Here is a 16,334-nt window from a genome sequence, read left to right on the forward strand (position 1 = left end):
ACCAGCTTGTTCCTTGTGTTCTTCCCTTTCTCTTTTCTATTAATAAACAGTTCTGTTACAGTTTTTCAAGTCAGGCAATGTTTTCATCCGTTATATAGTTTTACTTCTTTCTTTTTTTGAAACTCAGATTATTGCCATGGCCCGTGGATTGTTTTTTTGCACTATTACAATGAAAAGCATTGTTTCACTTCTGCATACATCTGCAAATGTTTAAATCTTGTGGTTTAATTCTGGCTAGAAGGTGGTTGTGACCAGAGTATTTATGTGGCTGAACTGAAGCAAATGAGACACATTTTTTTCACAAACCAGAGAAGCAGAGAAGTCACATGTATAGCACTTATTTTGTTATTAATTGCATAGGGACAGATGTACACAGATCTTAGCTTCTGTTATAAATTTGGTGGGAAAATATAGCAAAAAAATACAGAAACACAATAATCAATATGTTTGTGTTGAAAATGACATCTTTCAACTGAATCTGTTGAATAGCAAAGAAGCCGAGTGCCATGCTTCTTCGCTATTCTACCATGTACCTTGTTTTCACATGTTCTTTGTTTCTTTCAAAGTATGTTGTAGCACCAGGTTCTCGATTCTAAAGGAGACACCAAATATCAGGATTTATAAGTAAGGACTTATGTATCCAGCACTATTATAATAATTGAAGTTTATTAAGTAGTATGTTGTTTTAAATTATATAGAAGTAGCAGCTAGGTAGCATGGTGGAACAGTGGTTAGCACTTTTGCCACACAGCATGAAGGTCCTGAGTTCAATTCCACCATCAGGCCAGGGTCTTTCTGTGTGGAGTTTGCGTGGGGTCCCTCCAGGTACTCTGGCTTCCTCCCACCATCCAAAGACATGCAGTTTGGGGATAGGTTAATTGATTAATCCAAATTGCCCATAGGTGTGAATGTAAGCATGAATGGTTGTCTGTCTCTGTGTGTTAGAACAGTGACCCCGCCCTACATGACAGCTGGGATTGGCTCCAGCGCCCCACGCAACCCTGAAAAGGATAAGCGGAAGTGAATGGATGGATGGAGAAGTAGTGAATTTAAAAACTGAATACATATTGAAAAATACACAATACAATTTCTTGATTGCGCTAAACAGTTCACTTAGACTGAATTCCCTGTTTACACAAAGACGTGATAGCAGGGACAAGATGTCACCATATACTCACTAGAGGTAATGTGTAATCAGACAGCAGATATCATATGTACAGGATCTGCAATCAGTTTTTATCCTTAATTATATAGCAGGTATTTATAAATAGCAATTAAAGCACATCACACAGGTTTTTAATACAAGAAATAGCTGGAAGAGGAAGTGGATGGTCAGTCAGTGGATATCTCTGCTATCAGCTGTCAACACTAAATCGTGTTCTCTGAAAGGCTTCAAATTAAAGTTCAGCTTAAATTTTTCTTCCTCATTCTAGTTGTAGGCAAGAGATAAAAAATACCACACCATAGTTTATTTATATAGCACTTTAAAAACAAAACATAACCGACCAAAGTGCTGTACAGCAGAAATATAAGAGGTACAATATGAAAAACAAATACAATAAATAGACAACAATAAAATAACAGTGTCAGTTACCCACTGAGTCAAAGGCCAGCGAATTTAAATCTGAATTTAAAAACCACTACTGATGTAGACACCTAATGTGGAAAGGAAGATCAATCCAAAACTTCGGGGCCACAATAGAGAACGCTCGGCCTCCTCTAAGTTTCAGCCGTGATTTAGGGACTGAGAGCAACAGCTGCTCAGCTGACTGGAGACAACGAGGGGGGACGTAAGGCTTCAGCAGATCAGACAAATATACAGGTGCCAGACCATTTAAGGATTTAAAAACCAGTAAAGGGATTTTAAAATAGATTTTAAATTCAAATTGGAAGTCAATGTATGGAGACCAGAACCAGAGTAACATGCTCAAATTTTCTTTTACCGATTCAAAATCGTGCCACAGCATTCTGCACCAGTTGCAGGTTTTATGGAAGTTTTCATGCAGATAATGGTGAGCAGTAGCTAACATCCTTTAATTAAAAAAAAATAAAAAAAAAAAAACAATGAGAGAGAGAGAGGGACCAGCAGAGTCTCTGTCCCAATCAGCTCTGGGTTTATAAGGAACTCCGGTGGCTGATGGAACTTTCCAGTCAAACCTCCAGATCCTGACAGAATCCTTCCACTGACATGACGGCTGCGACACGCCTGCACCAGGACAAACCTCCACCCGACCATCTCATGTTAAACAGGGGGAAATAGATTTAAGAGCAACAGGACTTAGTGCCGCTGAGTCTTTGATTTTATTTATTTTCTGCTGTGTTTTACTTGCATCTATTTGAAAGAGTGAGTGTAAACACAAAAAACTATTTTATTTTATGTGCTGGAATGTGCAGAAAATAGGTTTAAATGTTAAACAAATTTCTTCCAGTCAGAGAATGTTGCATATAATTTAATTTATAAAGGTCTGTTGCTTTATGACCTATTCAGGTTGTGTATCATGTTTTTGAAAGTAACTAAGTAACTAAGTAACTAATTAATTTTGAAAATAGTAATCAGTAAAGTAATGGGATTACTTTTGGGGGTAAGTAATCATGAATTAGTTACTAATTACTTTCTTCAAGTAACTTGACCAACACTGCGAGAGGTCAGCAGTTCAGATGTGGGTATTTGTGTTCATAGTAACTTTGACTGTCAAGCTGTTTCTACAAAACCATAAAAAAAAGAAAATATATATGTGAAATAATAATTACTGACATAGATGCAAGAAAAAGAAGCTTCTACACAAAGAAATTTGTCATTTCAGCTAAAACACTCATCTTTGTTCAAATCTATCGATAACAGTTACCAGTGTGAATGTGTGAGGTGTCTGTGCAACACGTGCCTGCAGAACAGCTTCAGTGTTTCTTGGCATTGATCATAAAAGTATCTGAAACTCAGATGTAGGGATGAACAGCATTATTCTAGAAAATATTCCCTCATTTGTTTTTTTGATGATCCATAGAGCCCCGTCTCACACACTGACCCAAAGCCCGCCAGATGTGTTCAGCTGGGTTTGAGATCTGGTGACTGTGAAGTCCACAGCACCTGATTCACATGATTTCAATATTTATCAACTATTCAGTGATTCCTCTTTAAATGTGTCATCGCCGGATAAAGGTTATCTGTCAGAGTTACTTTGCACTGACTCACACTGACTTTGTAACATAGCAGCAATGTACCACTGTACAACTATTCCTTCAGGGTATGTGTATATATATATATATATATATATATATATATATATATATATATATATATATATATATATATATATATATAAAACATAATATTTATATGATATGATAAATACATGATACATAAATACTTTGATCAGACTGATGTCCATCCAAGGACTGATTATTTCCAGGATAGAGTTCAAAGCCAACCTCATCATCCCTCCATTCTGCAGTCATATTACAAACATTCTCACTCCTTATTCGTCACATGTGATTGTTGGTAAGGGTCCCTTTGCCTGACGTGTTCACAAGTGAAGGAGAGAGACTCTGACCAAGCATCCACATGCAACGAGTTATTAGTGACAATGTGTTGGTTGACCAGGAGGACTGGGAGACCATGACAGATACAATAAATTATAAATGGATTAATGTCTCCCTCTATTGGCCACCAGCTGTAAACACAGTTCAGTGATTCCACTTGGAAGCTGTGTTCACGGTTTGAAATGGAAATATGGAACAAGGAATTACATCCGTATATCCACACTGACACTTAAAGCCTGTCACAGGACCTACTTTGAACACTGACGTCTCTCTGATGTGGAGAACAGATGACTTCAAATTTTTTGTTAGCAAGATGTCAGGTAGCAGTGAAGTGAAACAGAATAACTAAATGAACATGTCATAAATAATGATAACAACAGCTGGTTATCAGTGTGAGAAACACACTCTTCACAGCTTCTCTTGACAACTATATGCTGATATTTTTCTAAAGGAGAGTTTTCATCAGTTCTCACAGTGTGGTATTTTTCCCAGTACAGGTTGATCATATAAAAATGTGCAGTCCACACAGAGAACAAGTGCAGAGCTACAGGGGCACACCTGTAAATTTATATCCCTTGAACTAAGGAAATACTTTATATTTATATTTGACAATTTCAGCATGTAGTTGTCAGGAGAACACCACTGTGCTGTTATTGTCTGCATTTCTTGTTTCAGATGATTCTCAGAGGAACAAAGAACTGTTGTGTGATATTATTTAGAAGAAAATGTTGGACATTAAAAGCATCACAATTATTTTACACACACCAAACTGTCCACAGCATAAAAGACACAAGCATCACCTACATGTCAGAACATAAATGTGCTCACACAAAAGTCTTGAGCTCTTCATCTGAGGCTGCTGCTGCTGACATGACCACACACTGAAATGTGACACATGATGGCAGTGCTGCCATGAAGTATGAAGACTGCAAAAGCAGCACAAGAGCAGAGCAGAGAGTCACAGATTCATTACCAGCTTATCCAGGTCAGGCTCACAGAGGAGACTGGAGCCTATTACAGCTGACACTGGGCCAGAGACTGGGTACACCCTAAGAGAGAGACAGAAAACCAACTGAGCACATGTTTGATCTGTGGGAGGGAGCTGGACCTCCAGGAGGAAACACATGCAGGCACACAGTGAACATGACACACACACACACACACAAACTTGACCTTGATGAACATGTGACTGACACTGTCATTCACAAAAAATAGAAACATTGCTACAGGCTTTATGTACAAATAAACTTGCATCGAAGTTTGAATGAAAAGAACAAAAAAGCACCATTTTAAAAATACATTTTAGATGTTTAGCAGTAATGTGATACCTCAGTACTCGCTGGAAAGCCTTTTAGTCTGGATGTTATTAGTATGAATGCAATAAGAGAAGTTCCATTGACTCGCTCTGACATCTAGTGGCACAAATCGGTATTACATGAAAGTACAGGTCAGACCTCAAGAAAACTGAAAACTCTGCTACACAGTAAAAAGGCTGCTGAGGATAACATCAGAGCAGTTGTTACTTCCCATCATGTTGACAGCTTTAGTTCATTTTGGAGGGTTGTAAGCTGTTTTAAATTACAGCGAGTGTCTTTAAATAAAAGCTCTCTTTCAGTGGATTCATGCACAACACTGAACAGCTGTAACATGTACTCTCAGTCTGACACACAACAACAACACACTTTATTTATATCACACTTTTATTAACAGAGTTCCAAAGTGATTCACGGAAAGACATTTATAATAATTGAATATAATTTATAATATATTAAAAATCAAAGAAATTGTAAAAACAGATCTACAGTACATTCAAGTCAATTAAATTATTATCTAATGGGAGAGAAACAAGTGAAACACACTGAATAATTCTTTCTGAAGCAAATATAAACTCAGGCTATCAGGATCATTTCTTTTAATTCAAAATCTTCACCTTTTCACTCAAAGTGACTTCATGCAGACATTGCAAGACAAGCAAGAATATTAAGAAAACAGAAGAAAATACAGTCAACTTGGACATCAGACTGTAAAATATTCATTAAGTTAAATGGAACACCAGAGCAGGCTAAGGTTCTAGTCATCAAAGAGATGACGGAACTAGAAAAATATAACTGATAAATCAGAATGCAAAGTAGAGCTAAATATGATGGGACCGTCCAAGTGCACAACCAACGCAGATGTCTGACAATATTCAACTAACAACTCGTATAGATATTGAAAATAAGACATTGATGTATGACAGCAACATAGATCCTGATTATAATTTCTTTAACAATAAGACAAATGAATGCAATTATTATACAAATGAGCAACTGAAAAAGGAAATCAAGGTAGAACAGGGTATAACAATGGTTCACTTTAATAGTCGAAGCTTATATGCAAACTTTCAATCCATCAAAGACTACATAACACAGTTTGAACGGCCATTCAGTGTGATAGCCATATCAGAGACCTGGATAACTCCTGGAAAAGAAGAAGACTTTAAAATAAACGGATATGAATTCCTTCATTTAGACAGAATCAACAAGAAAGGAGGTGGGGTGGCACTTTACATTGATAAAAACCTAAAGTACGAAAGAATGGGAAGAATGACGACTGTTATTGATGGCGTGATGGAATGTTTGTCAGTGGAAATAAGTATGGAAAAAAGGAAAAACCTAATTGTCAGTTGTTTATATAGAACACCAGGATCTAAGATTGAGATATTTACGGATAAAATGGAGGACTTATTTACAAATATAAATCAGAAAAGAATGTTTATTTGTGGGGACTTTAATATTGACTTATTGAATCCAAATCATAATAAGAGCACAGAAGAATTTATTGATTCCATGTACAGCATGGGTTTATTTCCACTGATAACAAGACCGACCAGAATAACATCTCATTGTGCAACTCTATTAGATAATATATTTACAAATATAATAGAAGGAAATATAAAAAGTGGGTTGTTAATCAATGATATAAGTGACCACTTACCAGTCTTTGCATCTTATAATTGCCATTATAAAGTCAACAGCGATGGACACAAGATTATTTACAAAAGAATAAGAACAGAGAAAACATTAAACTGTCTTAGAAATGAACTTTTAAAGCAAGATTGGAATATTGTATATGAACAAACAGAAGTTAATAAAGCTTACGAAGGATTTTTAAGAACATTTAACACATTACTTGATAAAAACTGCCCAGTAATTGAAATCAATAGGAAACACAACTATGCAGGAAGACCATGGATGACCAAAGGACTACAAAATGCCAGCAAAAAAAAGAATACCCTATATCGAGAATTCATAAAAAAGAGAACAATAGAAACTGAAAGGAAGTATAAAACTTACAAAAATAAATTAACTAATATAATGAGATCCTGTAAAAGAGAGTATTTCATTAAAAGGTTAGAACACAATAAAGATAACACAAGAGATATATGGAATGTATTAAACAGTATAATCAAAAATGAATCAAGGAATAATGATTACCCTGGGTACTTTATAGAAGGGACAAGAAGTATTAATAACATGGAAGAGATAGTAAATGGCTTTAATGAATTCTTCGTAAACATAGGGCCAAAACTGGCAGAAGAAATAAAGGTTGATGGAATAGAAAGGGACACTGGGGAAAATATTGAAAGGAATAGTAGCTCAATGTTTTTAAGAGCAGTGGAAGAGAAAGAGATTTATGACATAGTTAGAGGACTTAAGAACAAAACCAGTACAGACTGGAATGATATTGATATGGTAACAGTAAAGACAGTTATTGATGGGATTGTAAAACCATTAAAATACATATTCAACTTGTCGTTTCAAAAAGGGGTTTTTCCACAAAAAATGAAAGTTGCTAAAGTTATTCCCATTTACAAAACCGGTGAAAGGCATCATTTTACAAACTATAGACCAGTGTCAATACTCTCCCAGTTCTCTAAGATACTGGAAAAACTTTTCATAAAAAGATTTGACAGTTTTGTGGAAAAATATGAATTACTGACAGATAGTCAGTATGGGTTCAGAAGTAACAGATCAACAGCTTTAGCACTGATAGATTTAATGGAAAAGATAACGGAATGTATGGATAATAAGAGGTATGCACTCGGCATTTTCTTAGATTTAAAGAAGGCGTTTGATACTGTTAATCATGAAATTTTATTAAAAAAACTGGAAAAGTATGGGTTTAGGGGAGTGGTTTTGGAATGGTTTAAAAGCTATGTAGGGAATAGGCAACAATATGTACAAATAAATGAATATAAATCTAATCTGATGGATATAGCTTGTGGAGTACCTCAAGGTTCAGTATTGGGTCCAAAAATGTTTATTATGTACTTAAATGATATTTGCAGAGTATCGGAGATTTTAAAGTTTGTAATATTTGCTGATGACACAAATATACTGTGTTCAGGGGTGGAATTGCCACAGGTTTTGGAGATGATCACACAGGAATTAACAATATTAAAGAAGTGGTTTGATATAAATAAATTATCATTGAATCTAGATAAAACCAAATTTATGTTGTTTGGAAAACAAAAGAAAAACATCAAAATAGAAATATGTGTTGACAATGTATATTTAGAAAGAGTAAATGAAATAAAATTTCTTGGTGTGATCATTGACCACAAGCTCTGCTGGAAGCCACACATTACTTATGTTCGGGGGAAACTGGCATGGGGCATTGCCATCCTGGGGAAAGCAAAGCATATGTTGGATCAGAAAGCACTGCACATATTATACTGTGCTTTACTACTGCCATATATGAGCTACTGTGTAGAGGTTTGGGGAAACACATACAAAGGTAATACACAAACAATAACTATAATACAGAAAAGGGCCATTAGATTAATAAATAATGTGGGGTACAGGGACCATACAAATGCACTCTTTGTCAAAATGCAAGCTATTAAATTCAAAGACTTGGTGGAGTTTAAAACAGCGCAAATAATGTATAAAGTAAGAAATAAATTGCTTCCAAAAGAAATCTGTAAATTGTTCATAGAAAGAGAAGGTGGGTATAACTTAAGAGGGAAATGGAATTTAAAAATACAAAGTGCTAGAACAACTTTAAGAACTATGTCTCTCTCAATTGCAGGAGTTAAATTATGGAACAGTCTAACAGAAGAAATAAAAGAAAGTAAAAACGTAAGCCAGTTTAAAGTAAAATATAAAAAACAAATTTTAAATAAGTATAAGAATGAAGAAAACGGGGTTAACCCAGGACGGTAATGTTGCTGGTAATGGTATTGTGGTTCTTGGTTGTTGTTTTTTTTTTTGGGTTTGTTTGTTTTTCCATAACTTATGAATATGCAAATATACACATTCTGTATTTTTCATATAAAAGAAACTATACTGTGGTGGGGCTTGCTAATTTCTTTTTTTTGATTTATGTATGTTTTGTTTTGTTTTGCTGTACTTTTGTTTCATATGTTGTTTGTTTAATTTAAGACTAAAAGAAAATTAAAAGAATGAGAGGTAAAACTTGAGGGGGTAGGGACAAATAAGTAATTACTTCTGCCTACTCCTTTTCAAACAAATAATGAAATGATATTTGGAAATGATTGTGAAGGCACATGTTTGAAATAAAAATGAACTGAACTGAACTGAACTTTTAAGAGAGTTGTCATCATTGTAGTCAGAGCTCTCCTCTGGGTCACCACGTTGCCCTGTTGAGGTGATCAAATGAAAGCATTTCAAAACAAACTCCCTCTGTTTTGTCCACAAATGCATTTATTATCAGTGAGAATAATTACCAATGTATATTTTGCATTTCAAATCTCACATTTTGTGCACTCACTTGTCTTGTTAATGACTTTGAGCTGAATCACAGATGTGACATTGGTGTAATCACCTTCTGCTGGACCTGAAATAATAATCTGATTGACTTTCATGTTAAACACAGTTATTGTATAATCATCCAGCTTCTACGAGCTCTATATTAATGAAAGTGTAAACTTTACCATTTTCAGTGTTTTCACATCTTCTGACTGTCTCATAGACACAACGATCACCTGCAGGTCAGAGAAAATCAGTCACCTCATGTCTGTGATACTAATTTAAACACAAATATTCTTGCAAATAACATTTATATTAAAATCTGCAGCAGATGTAATAAGTACAGTCTTGTTGCAAATAGCATTACAATATGTGAATGTAGATTAAAAACTAACCATGAAGAAGAGAGGAGTACACTTGCTGCTGATCTTCATCCTGATTGAGCGTCTGCTCATTAGCAGCACCTTTATTAAAATGTAAAATAAGACTTTTGCTTTTACATGGACCTCATGATGCATTTGTGTCTTTGAATGATAAAGTGTTTGTAGTAAGTAAAAGAAAAGGTCTCACTGTTGGTTCTTCTGCAGCGATACAACAAGAGCAGGAGAATAATAATGAGCGAGACTCCATAAACCAGTCGAACAGTCACCCACACAGGAGATGAAGAGCTGTCAGCTCCTGACACAGTTACTGTAACAACAAACAAGAATTCATTATTAAGAAACTTAAAATGTGTTGACTCCCCACAATGAACACATCGACACAAGTCCTTAAAATTTCCTCTTAAATGTTGACTTCAGTAAATCTGCTTTACAAACTTTTACTATATAAATATGTCAAACAGTCAAATCGTAATATAAAGAAACAAACAGAACAGAAAAGAAAAGAAAAGAAACAAATGAGAACAAAATACTAGACACAGCAAATCAGTGCATCATAAACACTTACACAAGGCCGATTCCTATGATCTGTTAGTCCCCACTCAGGGATTGCATATTACTTGGCTAATATTGCACCTGGCCCAGGTGACATGAAGACAAACCGAATAAAGAAAGAATCACTTTTAAAATAAAATTCGACCCTTACTCTAAAACAAACTAGAGAGTGAGGCAACAAAACAGTGATACAATCACATGTGCAGCCTAGCATACCTGACAGTGTGAAACACTACAGCCAAATACCTTCAGCTAACTGCTTGCTGTGGAACATCATTAATGTCCTCTTAATCATTACTAAAAAACAACAACAACAACAACAACAACAACAACAACAACAAAAACAGAATGCAATAAACATCAAATACATTTCAAAGTTAATTAAATATATAACTTAAAAAACATTCAGTGTAGACCTTGAATCTCTGCTGAAGGACAGTGTGATCACTTAAATGCAACCAGATCTTCTCAGCATAATATGTTCACACTCCAAATATTTGTAAATCCAAATCTTCCAAAACCCCAACCAGAGTCCACATTCTCACATCAGAACAAAGGAGAGAAGAAGAAGAGCACCTGCCTCTACTTCCTTTTTGATCCCTCCCTTTGATCCCCTGGGTCCTAAAGCCATTACACTAATAACAGCAATAATTACAATAAGCAATAATACTAATAACACTTCAAAGATGTTAGTAAACTAAATTATTGCTGATCAAATAACACAAATACACTAATAACAGTAAGCTGTGAAGAGCTGTAAAAAGTTCACTTCTTCTTTTTCATTAGTGGCTGAGAACCAGTATAAAGTTGTATTACTGCCACCTACACAGCTGGAATGGTAACAGCAGACTCCAAATACTGTTTGTCTTTCAGCCTCAGAGTCGCTGCAGAATTTCTGTTTCCTTTAAAAACTCTAAAGTCCTCTCACACCACCATTATTGACACCCTGCAAAAAAACGTTTAACTGTCCATTTTTCTAATGTTTTTTTCTTCTTTCAGTTCATTTAATACCCACATGTGCTGGTTTGGAGATGAATCTAATGTCCCTTTTCTCCAGCAGGTGAGGATGCAGCAAGAGTGCTTCATAGAGTAAATCTGTTTGAAGTGTAACTATATAAGCTAGGAGCACTTAAACTGCATCTGAATAAATCACAACAAACTATTCTTCAGGCTTTTTTGTGCAGAATGAGAATTATGTAAATGGCGTCATGACAAGCATGTATATCCTGACCTTTGACCTCTACCCTGAGGGTGTAGTTGGCCTGTGGGACTTTGATGCCATGTTAGGGTCCATTTATATCAGGGAAAAGTCACTGTGAGTCAGTAAAAGTGGCTTTTTTCTAAAGTAATGCTGTTCATCCCTAGATCAGATTTTCAGATACTTTTACGATCAATGCCAAGAAACACTGAAGCTGTTCTGGAGGCACATGATGCACACACACCTCACTGACACACTTTTCCTGTAATTTGTCATCTGTTTATGATGGCACTTTCAGAATAAAGGTGTTGTGTCAGCAGCCTAAGATTTTATGTCTGACACAATGATGAAATGATGAAATCAACCATGTGAGACAATGTTTTGCTTTTTTATACATTACATTTATTAACACTCATCACTTGTATATTTGTGAAGGTCCTTTGGAGTATTGGGAGTCAGATTTAAGTAAAAATCTGTAAGTAATCTGGAACTCCACATATGTGTTCCTGTATATTGTTAAAACATATCACTCATTAAAACATTAGGTGTCCCTTTATGCAGATGATTTGCTTCTCTATGTTAATGATCCTTTATCAAATATCCCTTGCATTTGGCAGTATTAGACTCCTTTGGACGCCTATCTGGATACAAGCTTAACATTTCCAAAAGTGAATACTTCCTTATTAACCAAATGGCTGCAGACATACCTACATCAACTACACCCTTTAAAATAGCCAACTCAGAGTTCAAATGTCTCGGCATTGCAATTACACCATCTCTGCGAACAATGCGAGAACAGAATCTTACTAACAACAAAGGTTAAGTCTGATCTACAAAGATGGAACTACTTACCGCTGTCCCGAGCTGGTAGGATTCAAATTATAAAAATGAACGTATTACCAAGATATCTAAATGTTTTTCAGTGTTTGCCCATTTATCTTCCTAAATCATTTTTCATTTGGGCCGGCAAACGTCCAAGGGCTAGTTGCTCGCTCCTCTATAGGGATAGAGCAGGATTAGTGCTGCCCAATCTAATTAGTTATTATTGGGCATCCAACATGCATAAAATATTATCGTGGTGCACGTCCTCTCAAACCAATTGGTGCCAGAGCGAAGTGGCCTCCTGCTCCTCGTTGTTACGTGCTTTAGCATGCGATGCCTTACAGTCACACTCTTTAAGCTTATCTTCCAACCCAGTTGTTGCTGGAACATTAAAAATTTGGTGGCAAATAAGACGCCACTTCGGATGGCTCACACTCCCTCTAGCAACCACGATTTGCAACAATCAGTTATTCGCTCCAGCGAAGATGGACTCAAGATTCTCTGTTTTAGAAGATAAAGGACTTTGTAGTCTGCGTGACTTATACATAAATGGTATTTTTGCAAGTTTTGATCAATTTGTTTCTCGCTTTAATCTGATTCTCTTCGCTATTTCCAGCTGCGACATTTTGCAAAAAACCACTCAACTTCATTCCCACATATCCCAACTCCCAGCCGAATAGACTTGGTTCTTAAAGCTAATACCCTGTTAAAGGTCCACATCGCTTACCTTTACAAACTAGTTTCTCCACCCAGTGAATCTGTTTCCACAGGGCTGAGATGAAATGGGAATCAGAACTCCACATGAGCTTCTCTGAGTCGTTCTGGGAGGGAGCTGTAGGGGCCATTCATTCGTCATCCAGTGGTGCAGGACTTTGATTAATACAATTTGAAGTCCTCCACAGACTATACTACAGTAAAGAAAAATTGTCAAAACTTTACCCAGACAAATTTGATGACAAATGCAATAGATGCTCACAGACACCTTGCAACCTTACTGACATGTTTTGGGCATGCCCCAAGTTTCTGAATTTTGGCATCAATCAAAGACTGCTTACATGACATTCTAGGACTCCTAAAAGTGAAGAAGATAAAATTTTCCCTCAGAGGCTCGTCTGATAGAGTCTTTGTTCACTGGAAACCATTGCTTAAATACTTAGAAAAACTACCAGCTAGAGAAATCTCTTTGTAGTCTATTATACGACCATGCACAAACTCTTCTGTTTCTACCGGCAGTTGCTGTCAAATCTCAAAAGATTACTTCATTTAAGATACTCTAGTATTTACTCGGAATGAGGAGCAAGTAGCCATTAATATTAATATTAATTTACAAGGATTAGCACTAGCACCTTGCTGTTTTTTTTAAATTATTTATTTTTTTTAAGTGTGTGGGTTAACACATCTTTCTGTAGTATATTTACTTTCCAATTACCAGGAGAGGGGGAGGGTTGGGGGGAGATTATCCTTTCTGTATGTACCTTTGTATTTTATAACTGTCTGGTATTTGATAAATAAAAGTTACAAAAAAACCCAAAACATATCACTCCCATTGTTGCATTTATAATTGATTAAATACATCATAAAACATGCTGTTAATTTTGCATTTACCGCTTAATTAAATCAACAGGAACACAGGACTGCATTCAGACCATATAACATCAGAACATGATTAAAATGAGATTTTATTGAAAACTAAAATAACTGAAAGTCAACAAATTAGTTACAAATGGTGACAGGACAAAATAAAAAGTCACCAGTGTGCTTGTTGCTCTCCTACTTTATAAGACAAGAGCATGATTGATAGTGAAGAGGGAAACCCATCTACAGCACATACAGTTGAGTTATTAGAGCACATGATCAGCAGTGTTTATGGTGATTTTGCAGAGGAAAATTCCAAGCTAGCTCGACCCAGCTGGTTAAGTATACACCTGACTGAGCAGGACCCTGACCTGTGCCCTCCTCCTGACAGGATCCCACCTTACTGTGACTAAAGAATGAGACTCTGCAGGGTCAAAGAGATGTTTTGTTTCTGTATTGTTCTCTGTTGAACCGGTCTGGATTTTTAGCTCTGATATTTGTGTCATATTAATAAATTCTTGTGTGAACAGTTAATGCTCAAAAGTGAGTGTTATGGAGAATTATAATACTGCTACTTCTCTGAGTCGTGCTGATTTACCACATGTACAAGTTCTCTTTTCCTTTGACTGCATCCTGTGACAGCAGCACACAGAGAGCTTCTCTCTGTAAATGTTCTACTTCACAGTCCTGTGTGTCAGATACATGCAGACTGCTGTCATGCTCTGTACTGTTAGTGACCGCTTTGCAAATCATACTCACATCTGTTTATTTCAGGTTTCCATGACAACGCTGATGCAAACTGTTTAAGTGTTTGTGTTGTTAGTTTGTGGATAATCTCATACAGAAAAAAAATCAAACATAAACATTAAAAGTTAAACTTTAAAAAGATTTTACTTTTTCCCTTCTAACAATAGATGAATAAAAAGATCAGAGACAAAATAGATACATAAAACACATGTATTCATATATTCAAATGTATTCACTGCCTATCATATATTTCTTATTTATATAATGTACGAGATCTTTAGACAAACAGTTAAAGTATTTGTTGGTCCCATATCAGTATTTACTTGTGAAACACTGCAAACACTGACTTTAAGTTGTGCTGTCAGATACTAAAGATCACATATTTCACACTTTGTTCTCACTGCTGTTGGAACATGTTAGATACATTCAAGGTTTATTACAAAATCTTTATGAAATATAACTGAATATAGAAAGCATGAATATTAAATATGAATACACCTGCATTTGTTTTATACTAAAAGAGAGCATTATGTCTGATATAATGATTTAATATTGTAACTGTACATAAAGCTGAGCATGTCTGATATTTGGGGAGCAGAGCAGCAAGAGTGGCTTCATAAAAAGCTTCTTCTTGGCTTTGCTGCTACAGCTCTCCTCACTGACCTGTAAGACAAGCACAAAAAGACAAAGTGATTTCCAGCATGTAAAGATATTATGAGCTGAAGACATTTAATAATGTGAAGAATAAATCAGCCTGCATGGCAGCAGAATTACTGAGAGAGCTTCCTGATGTGACTTCAGAATAAACTGCTGCATCAGCTGCAGGACTTGATTTTCCTGTGAATGAAGAGAAGATCATTGAAAACAATAATATCATTAACCAGGAGGAAACTGGATGTCTCCACTAATGCAAAGAAAATTGAGTATCATAGATTTTAATCAGCTGATGAATTGTTAATACATAAGTATAAATATTAAAATAAACCGATTGACATTTTAAGAGCAGATAAACATGTTGAACAATATTCAGTGGAGATGATGGCAGACTTTGCTCACCTTTGTTTTTCTTGGCTTTTTCTTTTTTGGGCTGTTTGACCTCAGCATACATCAGACTGTCCTCTAAAAGAGACGTCAGAGCTCAGGACACATTTGTTCAGCACAGATATGATGACAAGAACATTACTACAGAGTAAAAACATGAGAGAAACTATTTAGTTTGGGGACATATAGATGGACAATACCATACTGTACAATAACAATATCATTCTGTATATGAAGCAGACAAACTTACACTAAACTCTGAACGGCCCTCGATGTGTATAAGATTCAACTCTGCTGATGTGTAGTGGTCGTATGTAGTAGCTAAGCTTGTAAGTGAATAATTAAACTCCATGTTGACCTATAATTACCTGCAATATAATGATGTGAGGACACATTCAAGTACAAACACTGAATGAGACTGTTGTGACTGTACCTGCAGCTCCCGTCTGCACCTCAGAGTAAACATCACTCTGCTCTGGTTTATGATGCTTCCCTGTTAAGATGATCAGGTTAATGACAATAATTAAAACATTTTAAACACTTAAAAATTTTTCCAGATTTTATTCTCCACAGAGTATTTTGTGTACTCACTCTTCTTTCCAAAGTTTTGAAGTGTAATAACAGAGTATGTGACGTCTCGCGGTTCATCTGCTGAAATATAAAAATATTTGTAAACACATCAAATGCAGTTAGTCTCAATCAAAAGCTTCTTGCATCTCTAGCTGC

The 16,334-nt window shown here is 35.8% G+C and overlaps 1 protein-coding gene and 1 long non-coding RNA gene across 2 annotated transcripts in view; both read right to left on the bottom strand.

The window, feature by feature from the left end:
* The window catches only part of LOC112845291 (uncharacterized), a 273,648-nt gene that overhangs the window by 125,660 nt on the left and 131,654 nt on the right, over positions 1–16,334 (bottom strand). The window lies entirely within an intron of this gene.
* Positions 14,859–15,932, bottom strand: LOC112845293 (uncharacterized). The gene is made up of 3 exons (XR_003218097.1): positions 15,624–15,932; positions 15,342–15,404; positions 14,859–15,230 (listed from the first exon to the last, which is right to left on the bottom strand). It is a non-coding gene; the product is annotated as an uncharacterized LOC112845293 (long non-coding RNA).

This window comes from Oreochromis niloticus, unplaced genomic scaffold (assembly GCF_001858045.2).
Source record: "Oreochromis niloticus isolate F11D_XX unplaced genomic scaffold, O_niloticus_UMD_NMBU tig00006606_pilon_6612427-7070595, whole genome shotgun sequence".
Classification (NCBI taxonomy): Eukaryota; Metazoa; Chordata; class Actinopteri; order Cichliformes; family Cichlidae; genus Oreochromis; species Oreochromis niloticus.